This window comes from Amphibalanus amphitrite, unplaced genomic scaffold (assembly GCF_019059575.1).
Source record: "Amphibalanus amphitrite isolate SeventyFive unplaced genomic scaffold, NRLGWU_Aamphi_draft 000013F_arrow, whole genome shotgun sequence".
NCBI classification, from domain to species: Eukaryota; Metazoa; Arthropoda; class Thecostraca; order Balanomorpha; family Balanidae; genus Amphibalanus; species Amphibalanus amphitrite.
The window spans coordinates 1,103,326-1,115,083 of NW_024881509.1; the positions used below are offsets into that span (position 1 = coordinate 1,103,326).

The window sequence follows — 11,758 nt, forward strand, 5'->3', positions numbered from 1 at the left end:
AACGATAATCTTTTCCAAATTCAAAAAGCCTCTTCTCCTTACTGTGATTGCGGGAGCCCAAAAGAGACCGTAGCACATTTCGTACTAAATTGTCCCCATTTCAACATGCTGCGGTCTGAACTCTTTCGTCAAATCTCTTACATAACCTCAAAGTTCCAGCAAGCAAACAACTCAAAGAAGCTTGACATTCTTCTCAAAGGTACCGATCTAAGTTTGAAAGACGGCATCCAAATAGCTTCTCTTTTTCAAAATTTCCTTATCAATACAAAACGATTCCACCAAACTGCGCCCAGCGGCGGACGACGGACCGGGCGGTGCGTGGCGCCCCCTGGGGGCGGCAGGCTATGAGTGACCCGGTGGGCGGGTGACGGGTGTGGTGCGCCGCGGCGGCGGTTTGACATTGTAAAGTGTTATTTTATTTCGTTGTTTATGTTGCATTCATGTTAAGTATTGGCTATCGTTTCTGCAGAGAGGTGCTTTAATTTAAGAATTTTATTCTTTTGCACCAATCTGATTATGCGTTTGTATCCTGTGTTCTGCTTCTATTCTTGAAAAAATAAATGTATTGTATTGTATTGTATTGTATTGTAACGCATTCAGTGCACCGACTACATGAGCAAATTCGTATCAGTGACGTCAAACGGATCCAGTTTGGCTCTCGGCCTGATGGAAGGTAATGCGCACTACAAACGGAATAGCATACAAATGTGGCGCACTTCCGTAGCAATAGAGGTGACTGAATTAAAAACTTAATATTTTATGTCTTTTTTGCATTAAATCTGCTCAAAACATTCTCAAATAACTTAACAAAAAAAGTTAAAGATAAAGTTGTCTTGCTTTGACTCATTGAGCACTTGCCTCTCTTGATTCGTCTGTAGTGCTGTCAGAAAAATGCTTCAACTGAAAGTACTTTGATATTTTCTTTTTGGTTTTCACTATATTTATTTTTGAAACCTGGACAAAATACCGACATATTTTTTAAATTATTATTTCAAAAGGAACAAATGACAAGATACCTTGTATTTTTCATTTTAAGGCTTCTTTTTGGGAAGTTATAGTTCCTGTAATACGTTTCTTGGTCCTATTCGCTTCTAAGCCTCTTTCCCTGCGGATTTTGTTCGGACCGCCGATTCGTATTAGCAGATGGATACATGAGTCGGTAGTACGCTCCTGATTCGCATTAGCGGTGAATCCGATCGTGATACGTATTTGCTTTGCTCATGTAACCGCGGATCGGATCGCCGATTCGTACAAGCAGGTGGCTACATGAGTCGGTAATGCGTTCCTAATTCGAATTAGCGGCTAAATACGTATTTACTGTGCTCATGTAACCCCGATAAATGTCTCCCTCATTTCCTAGCATCCTTCCGGCGCTGAAATGGTCTCGTCAGACCGAAAGGGCCTGGGCCCAACCCAACAAACAAAGCTCTTGTAGCGGGGTTTCGCGGCGTTGCGGGGCTAACCGGGCAGTGTCTTCTTAGATAGATAGAGAGCAAGAGAGCTCCGTCGGTGCGCTCCTAAAAGCCCTTCTCTGTATCCAGCCCCTTCGCGAACCCGTTCCGACTCTGACTCTATCTTCCGGGGCGAACAATCATCGGAAACACATAGGCCAGGGTTAAGGAATGGGAGGAGAGATAAATAATAACCCATTATCCTTGATCACGTTGACATAAGAACTCAACTCTACATAACCCAAGGTCCCACTCTCAGACAACAGCGCCCTTCCTAGCTTGAGGGTCATCTCCCACCAGATATATGTATCAATCATTCGTCCATTTATCCATCTCCTTACAACCCTGTCATTCGTCCACTTATACCTCGTAATTTACCAGAGTTGACCATCTCCGGTCCCTCCCCTTTTTCCTAACTTCCCCCGGTGGTGCTAGGGCGCGCGCAAAGTCGTTATCGAGTCATTGGCCTTAAATTTCATTTAACCGTCATCCCTTCATAACCACAATGCTCCGTACATCAGACAAACGCTTCATAATGCTCACGCTACACAATTAGAGATACGACCCACCACAGATTTCGGCACTCGACCCTCGCGTTACGTGACTTATTGCGGTCCATCCCATCACCATGTCGAACTACCTACACAAAACATAAATGTCCTTCGGCCAGCGGTTCCAAGACTACGGCTCGCAGGACACTGTGTAGTCCGGTTTCCGCGGGGGACCTATTTGAAATTTGAGACCGGGGCTGGGTAACTAAGGTCCGTCCGGGCTGCCTGCGTCGTCTCCGTATAGCCGCGGTTTTCGGGCCAGCCCCCGGCGACCGAAGGGATTAGTCGTTCGTCGGCTTTACACGAATCCATGACTACCAGTTATGCCAAATTGCCTATAAGAAAACGAAAACTAAGCGTACCACGGCCCGCGGTGGGCTTATCTTAACTTTGAAACCGGGCTGGGTAACTAGGTCCGTCCGGGCTGCCTGCATCGTCTCCGTATAGCCACGGCTTTTGAAACAGCACCGGCGACCGAACGGGTTAGCCTCCGTTGGCTTCACACAATCCACGACTACCAGCGTTATAGGTGCCCGAAGCTCATGTTAAGTATTGGCTATCGTTTCTGCTGCTGATAGTTATCCGTTGCTGGTAGTTAAGCTGTCGTCACAGACCTAACCGAAATGACCGCTGCACGGCCGGAGTAAATCAACTGACAGCGGGGTGGCCAGTACCGACTTACCGCGATCACCCGACTCGCATGCTTTGGTATTTAATGTTCACCCCCGTCCTGCAGCATCACACGTTTCTTCGCGGGACATTACTTAACCGGCGGCATACGTCTCCTCGCTGGGACGCCTGGGGTCCTAACCATCTCCGAAACTACATACCTACGTCGCTTATCGAATGTCATCCTGCGCTGATCACTCAATGGACCGATAGCGGACCTAACCTATCTTTTAAAACCGGGCGGGGTCACTAGGTCCCTCCGGGCTGCCTGCATCGTCTCCGTATAGCCACGGCTTTATGGGGCCCGCGCCGGCAACCGAACGGATTAGCCTTCGTCGGCTATGCACTCATCCTCAATAATCGATCCTCAATTCGCTCTCACCCTTTCTCTTCACTTCGCGACTTACACTGTACGAGGGGGTATCGAAAAGTTCTGATCATCACCATGAATCAGATGTGATAGAAATTTGATTTTTTTACATGATGTTCATTACTCCTTCACAAGTCACCACACACGACCGCAAACTTATTGCATCGTTTCTTCAGCTGCCTCAGGCGGTCATTGTAGGACCTTCGCACTGTCCCGTAAATCACTGCTCCACCTCATCAATGACGTCATTTCTGTCCTTAAATCACCGGCCAAACTGTGGATTCTTCATCTCCCGTAACAATCAAGAGTCAGTTAATACCCGGTCAGGTGAATTTGTTAGATGCGGTAGGATTTAATGTCCATATCATGTTGTTTCTTCAATCGTAGCTTAGGACGAATGGGCGGGGGTGCTGTCGGTGAGGATAAAACATCTTTCTTGGGCTTTTTTGCGGCGATTCTGCTCGAGGCCATCTCGCAACTTCTTCAAAAGTGTGCAGAAGTGCTTGCTAATCATTATCCGACCATCATCAAGACAGTCGGTAATGACTATCCTACGCCAGATCCAGAACACTGATAGCATTGACCTTCCATATCGGCTTCTGCATCTTCGCCTTTTAATAAGGACAGATGTGCCGTGCTTCAACTTCTTGATCATCTTTTTGTCTCTGGATCATACACATAGACCCAGCATTCGTCACAAGCCATCAAACGATCGAAGATGTCTTCAATTTCCTAAAAAAGGCCTAGTTTTCGTTTCAAAAGGCCAAGACGCATTTTTCTATTGAACAAAGTAGACACCCGAACTTCTAAGCGGGCTGACTCCCTTATCGTCTGTAGTTCTTCGCTGATAATATTTTCAGGCACTGCCAGCATCGAGACCTTTCTGTTGCACAATCATGTGAAAGGTCACACGACGATCTGTAAGGGTGAGGTCCTCCACTTCCTTCACAGTCATCACCTTGTCAGTCACTGGTAGTCACTCACTTCTTGACTCCCCTGCAAGGGCCATGCAACCAAGTTGAAAATTATTTCTTCGTTTTCGGTAAGTGCATGAGATGGGCTTTTCTCGCCATAAACTAATTTCACGTTCTTGAAGTATTTTCTCAGTGTGATACCGTTTCAAATGCATTAGTTGGATGACGGTTCGGTCCTCAATGGGCCCAATACTCATCTTTTTTACTTCTTAGTCTCTCCTACATAAGATAAAACCACTTTTCAGGATTTTCTTTGCGGGAACATTGTTCTTGAGAACCAAATAAAATACCAACCAAAAATCATCAAAATCGGTCTATATCTTCTATGTGATGATCAGAACTTTTCGATACCCCCTCGTATTGCACGTATCCAGGGCTTACCCAAGCCATGGATTACCTACTACCTGGATCGGCAACTCCGCGGAATTCCCATTGTATTGCGCGACCGCCCGAAAGTGCTGCCACCTATCGAGCAGACTGATCCCTGCTAAGGACAGCCCGCCGCCGCCGCCCAGTCAGGCAGCGGCCAATACCAGCAAAGTCCGAAAATGACCGGCAAGTTACATGGCCTGAACCAGCCGCGGCTAAGTTTGGCATAGGCCAACAGTGTCGGGTTCCGGAAGAGCGGTCCAGGGCGGTTCCATAGACTACACTGAGAAACACATTTTAGAACTTATACTGATAGTACTCACCTGAGTACCTTCGATGGTTTCCATTTTGCCGCTTTGAGGAATTGGTCTTTCCCGAGAACTGTGCATGGTCTCCACTTCGGTTTCAGGAGTGGATTTGGTCTTGACCGAGATAGTTTAGTACTGGAAGTTGTCTAGCTACCCGTGTAACGCAAACAGTCGGTCTGCGGTGAGATTCGAACCAGCAGTCATTCGGTCAGAAAGGATGGTAAACTTCTCACTTTTTTCCTTATAGTTCTCGCAGCTGACGTGTTTTGACGACAGATGTCAGCACAGAAGGAAACTAAAGGCGTAGGTGGCGCTGTGTTAAGAGTAGAGCAGTTTGAAGTGCTGCCGATTCCATTTTCGCTTAGGAAAATAGCAATTATTGATATAAAACATGTATTTTTCAGTAGAAGAAATAATTTTTAATGAAAAAGAGCCTTACTATATGACACGATGTTGATCGATTTTAACAGTTCAAACCAATTCAAATGGATATCCCTAAGGAGCATCTCTATAATGCCTCAGTGCTTCCGGTCCTTCCTTTCTCGAAAGCACTGCGAAGGCTGCCGGCAGCGTGGTTGTTCCTTTCGCGAGTTGGTGTCTGGCGCACAGCGCGAACGTCTCATGGTGAGTTTGTTTTCTGTATTCTTTGTGTGCACTTAACAGCTTGAAAGTAACCACAGCAAAGGTAATTACTTACTCTGGGAGGTGGCAAAATCTGTGTGCCATTGCCCATTTTTGGGATATAGGTTGCGATTGCCATCTATTTGCCAGTGTTAGCAAAATCTGCGTAAATACCAATTCGTGTGCTTTGAGGATATGGCTCAGAAATTAAGCGTTTCTGCCGTTTCTCTAATATTTGTCTTACTCTCCCTTTCAGAGCAAGAAGCCGTAGAGACGATGCTCTCAATGTTGGACACCGAAGTGAGGCAACTCATCGGGCACAACGCCAAAATGTCCCTGTTGTGTCCTGGCCCTGGGTCACGCGTGTCGCGCCTTGACAGCCGTGACCTTGAACGACCTTGACCGGCCGGGCCGGGCCGAGCGGCCGAGGGTCAGTATCGTCCGAGCGGCGCTGGTGTCAACACAGCTGAGTGCCGCGAGGTGAGGTGAGGCGTGTTCGCCGAGACGGTCCGGCCACAGTGAAATAGTGAAATAGTGGTGTAATCGATAATATGCGTGGCCAGTACGCGAGTGAGATTGACCCTGTGCGCGACACCGATTCAGAGACGCACATAAGTTAACACCGTCGTGTCGGATCGCTCGTACCGGTGATGGGAGACAACGAGCAGCTGGAGCGTCTGATGGCGCTCATGGTTCAGCAGTCAGCAGGCTGCCATGCTGGAGTAGCTCCTCCCCAGCCAGATGCAGCTACCAGTTGCGCAAACTGTCTAGAGCGGCCAACCGGCTGTCGTCGCCTCCGCCGCTCCTATGGCTAGACTTCGGTCTCACATGGACTGCCGTCGGTAGTGTTCACATGCCAGCCCATACATTTTACCTGTATTAACTTTTTAATGTCTGTGCCTGTGTAACTATTGTACGTGCCTGTACTTAACAGTGTTTGAATTGTACATCGTTCGCACAGTCTGTGGACCGCATGGGGAACGCCGCTTGACATGCATTTTTGCACTTACCTGCATTCCGTGTTAAAAGTAAAGTAAAGGGACTGAGCTGTCGTGCACCGGGAGATATTATGGTCTCTTGCTAAACGACACAGTTGAAACTCAGCACGCTGGTCGGTACTGACTGGGGCGGCAAGCGAAAGGGTTTGGGCAGCTTTTGAAACAAAATGTTCGCATCGAATGACTGCATCGCATGTTCTGTTCCAGAGTGAGTTTTTTGACATCTGACACAATAAATATACATGCCTGTTCTTTACCTTGTTTGTGCATGGAGGGAATGGGAAGGATCGAGAACGCGGATGCTGTGCCATGAAAAGCTGGCGCTCTACAGGGGGGGGGGGAGAGGGGGGAATGGGTCGTGAGCGCGAATGCCGTGCCAGGAAAGCCGGCGCTCTTGAGTTGTAAAGTTCTCGGAGACCATACAGGATCATATTATGAGCGGGAATTGTGTTCGTTTATGATCTTCTGACCTGGTAAAGGTTCTCATGGGAGATCATCCCGCAGTATAAGAGTACCTTATCCGGGCAAAGTTCTCGTTCAAGATAGCACACCATTCTCACTCGAGAACGTTACGGGAAAAACCTGAGAACTTTACCAAACTGGAGACCAACAACTGTAAACAAAGTTCTCCCCAATTGAGGCTCTCATACAAGACCAGAACGACCCCTGCATGGTCTCTGAGAACCATGGATAGGCTTGAGTGTTTCTCAGTGTATGTATCGTTTTGGAAAGAATGGTGTGGTGGGTCGTTTACCGAGCGCGACTGGCCGATTTTACCTCAGCACGTCGTATTGTTAGCTCTCATGGCCAGGCCAGGCGCCTTCTGCCAGCTGCCTGAAAATACCTTCGATCAAACGACTTTGTCTATCACTCGGGTTGCCCCTGATCAGCTTGAGCATTCCAACTCAGTCGTCGGTAGACCGCAGAGGAAATGTGCCGTCCGCCGTGAAACATCCAAATCATTGCTACAGCCATTTTGACTGACTTATAAAGATCAAGACAAATGCTGTCATATCGATTAACGAATATCTGCACCACTGACAATTTCTATCAAGAAGCATTCCAGGATTATAAGCTTACCATACACCGTTTCGTTAAAAAACTGTTTCCATATTGAACTTATATTTGCCGTCGCATGAGCGAATTGCCTTTTGAGTACAGGCTGAAACCGATTCTTTCCGCAGTCAGAAATCATGTGCGAGACCGAGAGCCTATTCAAATAAACCCCGGTCGCACTCGCATCCATAACACGCACCTCCTTGCGTGCGATTGATGCTATTGCAACTTAATGGATTTGAATAGGTTCTCGTGTGCGATTTCCTGACTGTGGAAATAGTCTGTCTCGGCCTGAAGTTCAGAATTTAACACAGGTTCAATGACAACTAAGGTGAACGATGACACACAATGTATACAATGCATATTATTGCATAGACTGATAGGTAGGTTTCGAGAAACGACGTGCCACATGCCTACTAAACGGTGTCGTAGCACCAAGCTGGTTTCCAATTCACACCTTCCACCAGAGTATATCGGGAATAAATGCAAACACGATGCACACGAACGCATTATCCGCTCAATGGGTATGCCCGTAGTGGGTATGTTAGTCAGTTACAAACGCTGTAATACCTTAAACATTTTCGGCCGAGCCAGTTCACAGTTCACACCCCGGCTGCCTGCTGCCGTCACGTCACACGTGTCCGCAGTGGGCGTGCACCTGCGAGTGCGTGCATCATAATTCACATCACAAATCACAGGATGCCAATTCAAGTCAGCACACCGTGGAAACTGAACCCATCTCTTTGATCTGAAACGAAGAGTGAGAGAGGGAAATTAGATACCTGAGCATACCGTAATGAAATGGAGAGTGAGGGCATTCCAAGGCAAACTGTTTCCCCACAACATCACAAAAAGTATTTTACATTGCGATGATGTTGGCAAAAAATAAAATAAATAATACCTTGACAAGATACTCCAAAACAAAAGTACCCAAAAGCTTAACACCTTATCTGCTAGGCTTACATAGTTTAAAATGGCTTTATCTTACTTAAATCTATCTGCTATCTACACACAGTTTGGCTAGCACTCGTTCTAAAAAGGTGATTGTTATATATCATTCAATAGAGGGAAACTCACAAACTTCTTCGTACTACTCTGGACCTTTTGGCTTTGAGAAAAGAAGGAAGCTGATGTCAGGGACCAGGGTCGGCACTCTTTTGTCATTTGTGGTTGACAATGGCACTGGCTGCCATTAGGCTTTCTTTTTACTGTCAAATGGTTCAGTTTTTCAGGCTGAGAACATGATTTATGATGACCTCGAGGTCACGTGATCTGAGGTCAACCTTTGACCTTGACCTTTCGAGGTCAACATATATATCATTCGATGCGGATTGACGACACATTTAATGTGTTTTTTTATTCAATATCATTCAACTATTTATGAAATCAGGGCATTGGCAAGCAGGTTATAAAAATTAGCTGAAATGACATGATGCCAGTCAACTGCTCCTAGTGTGTTGCACTCTAGTCAGCCGTTCAGAGAAATACGTAGGAAACTGATATGGGTGAGCAGTGAGTCTGAACAGTGAGCAATTGACCAATTTATAGGTAGGTATTGGCACTACACAATATAAAACAGAAACCATTTTCAATAGTTGAACAAATATTGAGTTAAAAAATAATGGCACACTAACTGATTTTGCTAAACTAAAAACTTAACAAAAACTTAAGCAATTAACAACTAACAATGCATCATCCACCACCTATCATGCGCTGCCAAGACCGAAATTGTATCACAAGCAAAACCATGGCTATATCAGCGGCATGTATAAGCTTGAGATATGATGTGTCAAACATATAACAAACATATAAAAACATAAAATTAAACATATAAATAAGTGATTAACCATTCAATTACGGAAATTATACGATTTTTAACGACATATGGCGAGAAGCAATGTGCGCCAGTATCGTCAACAGCCGCTTACAGTCATATTTTAGGCCACTCAGACCCTCCAACCACAAAAAAAAACCTTACCAATCTTACCTTGCCATCTTCCTCCATCTTCTGAAACCTTCCAATCTGCTCCAAAGGGGCTTAACTTTTCAAAAAACAAGGCAAACGATCCTACGACGCGACGCCGACCATTGTTTTGAATAGCACCCGCTCCCCCGCGTCCTTAGCGCTCGACACCACTGCCACCTAGCGGTGGTCACAAACATCGAGGAGTTGCCGATCCAGGTACTACTTCATCCATGCCCAAGCGAGGCCTACTATTTAAGTGGGGTCTATCCGAGCTGAACTTCATTCAGTAAATCCGATTCCTCTACGTGTACAGTCTTCTTCCATTTCACTCGCTTCTCATCTCCCTCCTAACCCGTAGCCGCGTCGGTGACTTTCCACGCACAGGGGCGTGACGTGCATTATCTGTCCCCTCTGAGACCCTTATTCATCTTAGGTGCGGGTTGACTTTAGTGGGGATGATTTACTGAGACTCTAGCTCGAACTAACAACTCGTCTTTCTCGTTCTCGTCCTCCACCGTCACCCCTTTTTTCAAAGTTAAGCCACCGACCAGTGCGGACCAGGCTGAGCGGAAACTCCTTAATTGAGGCCGTCCTGGGTTGGAAAATGGGAACGTATGACCCGGCCAGTGCTGACCTGACGAGGATAAGCAGCTCCTGTGCGGGCGCTGTTAGGCAGGAGGATGAACAGCTCCTGTGCGGGCGCTGCGTTGGTCTTAGGACAGGAGGATAAGCAACGCCTGTGCGGGCGCCGCGTTTGTTAGGCAGGATGATAAACAGCTCCTGTGCGGGCGCTGCGTTGGTCTTAGGACAGGAGGATAAGCAACGCCTGTGCGGGCGCCGCGTTTGTTAGGCAGGATGATAAACAGCTCCTGTGCGGGCGCTGCGTTGGTCTTAGGACAGGAGGATAAGCAACGCCTGTGCGGGCGCCGCGTTTGTTAGGCAGGATTATAAACAGCTCCTGTGCGGGCGCTGCGTTGGTCTTAGGACAGGAGGATAAGCAACGCCTGTGCGGGCGCCGCGTTTGTTAGGCAGGATGATAAACAGCTCCTGTGCGGGCGCTGCGTTGGTCTTAGGACAGGAGGATAAGCAACGCCTGTGCGGGCGCCGCGTTTGTTAGGCAGGATGATAAACAGCTCCTGTGCGGGCGCTGCGTTGGTCTTAGGACAGGAGGATAAGCAACGCCTGTGCGGGCGCCGCGTTTGTTAGGCAGGATGATAAACAGCTCCTGTGCGGGCGCTGCGTTGGTCTTAGGACAGGAGGATAAGCAACGCCTGTGCGGGCGCCGCGTTTGTTAGGCAGGATGATAAACAGCTCCTGTGCGGGCGCTGCGTTGGTCTTAGGACAGGAGGATAAGTAACGCCTGTGCGGGCGCTGCGTTTTCTTAAGGCAGGGAATAACCGGCCAGCACTGACCAGACGACAACAAGGGGTGGAATCGGTTCAGATGTTTGAGGCCAGCCTGGCCACTGTCGTGGCCTCCGAGATTAGAAAAATTGGGCCCACCCCTTGACTGACCCCAACTGAGCCGATCACTAACGGCTGTGACGACGGATTCCACCCCCCCCCCCCCCGTTTGGTGGTATCGGGCCCCACGGGCTCGATAAACTACCTGGGCCTTATCGGATTTGGATGTCCCTTGAGAACCCGGCAGACAGGAAGAACTGTTCTGTTACCAAATACTATGGCGAATTGTATACCTCGAAACCACTTCCTCCCCCGCAACGACTCCCTCTTCGGCTGTGTAGATGGCATATGGTCTGTGACATTTTACTCTCCGGTCCTTTTCTTTCACCACTCCTTACACTCGTATTACAATATTTACAAGTCACATTTATTTACATTCTTGCTGACACAATACTTTCAAATCCTGTACCTGCCAAATTTTAAAGAAAACGTTCTGGGACCCGGCCGTCCAGCAACTGAGTTTCACACGCCGCACGGTGCGGTGCACAGTCGCCCGTCCCTTTCCCGACTCCACACGGAGCATAATCCCCTCCATCCGTCTTAATCACCACAAGGCGCCGGACGAGGGTCCACTCCACGTCGGCACGCGTCTCGCACCACGCCCACAGTTAAATAATTGACCGAAATCGGATTGTTAATTTAAGCTACCTAGACTGAAGGTTCCCAAAATAAATTGAACTACCTAAACTGAATGGCCTAAATTATTGCGCAACGACACCTAAAAAGGGGAATATAATGTGGCTCACATAGCAGTAACGAGGGGGGGTACTTGAAGGATTTAGGGGCTAGGTGCGCACCCGTGTTCACCGCGTGACCTTACTTGAGATGGAGTCGCTGACATGATGGCCGTGTCCGTCCAGCGCCCGGCCCGGCGGCCAGAGCCGCCGCCGGCGCCGTGATGCCAGCCGCTGGTGTCTCGTGGGCTGTCCGCGATGCGAGAGGCCGAATGCGTCGTCCGAGAG

The 11,758-nt window shown here is 48.0% G+C and overlaps 2 long non-coding RNA genes across 2 annotated transcripts; one reads left to right on the forward strand and one right to left on the reverse strand.

Moving 5' to 3' along the window:
• The first annotated feature begins 5,132 nt into the window (after positions 1–5,132).
• LOC122383734 lies at positions 5,133–6,565 on the forward strand. Its single transcript, XR_006256881.1, has 2 exons — positions 5,133–5,316; positions 5,570–6,565. It is a non-coding gene; the product is annotated as an uncharacterized LOC122383734 (long non-coding RNA).
• Positions 6,566–7,626: 1,061 nt separating this feature from the next.
• LOC122383738 lies at positions 7,627–9,554 on the reverse strand. Its single transcript, XR_006256882.1, has 2 exons — positions 9,355–9,554; positions 7,627–8,115 (listed from the first exon to the last, which is right to left on the reverse strand). It is a non-coding gene; the product is annotated as an uncharacterized LOC122383738 (long non-coding RNA).
• Between the last annotated feature and the right edge of the window lie 2,204 nt (positions 9,555–11,758).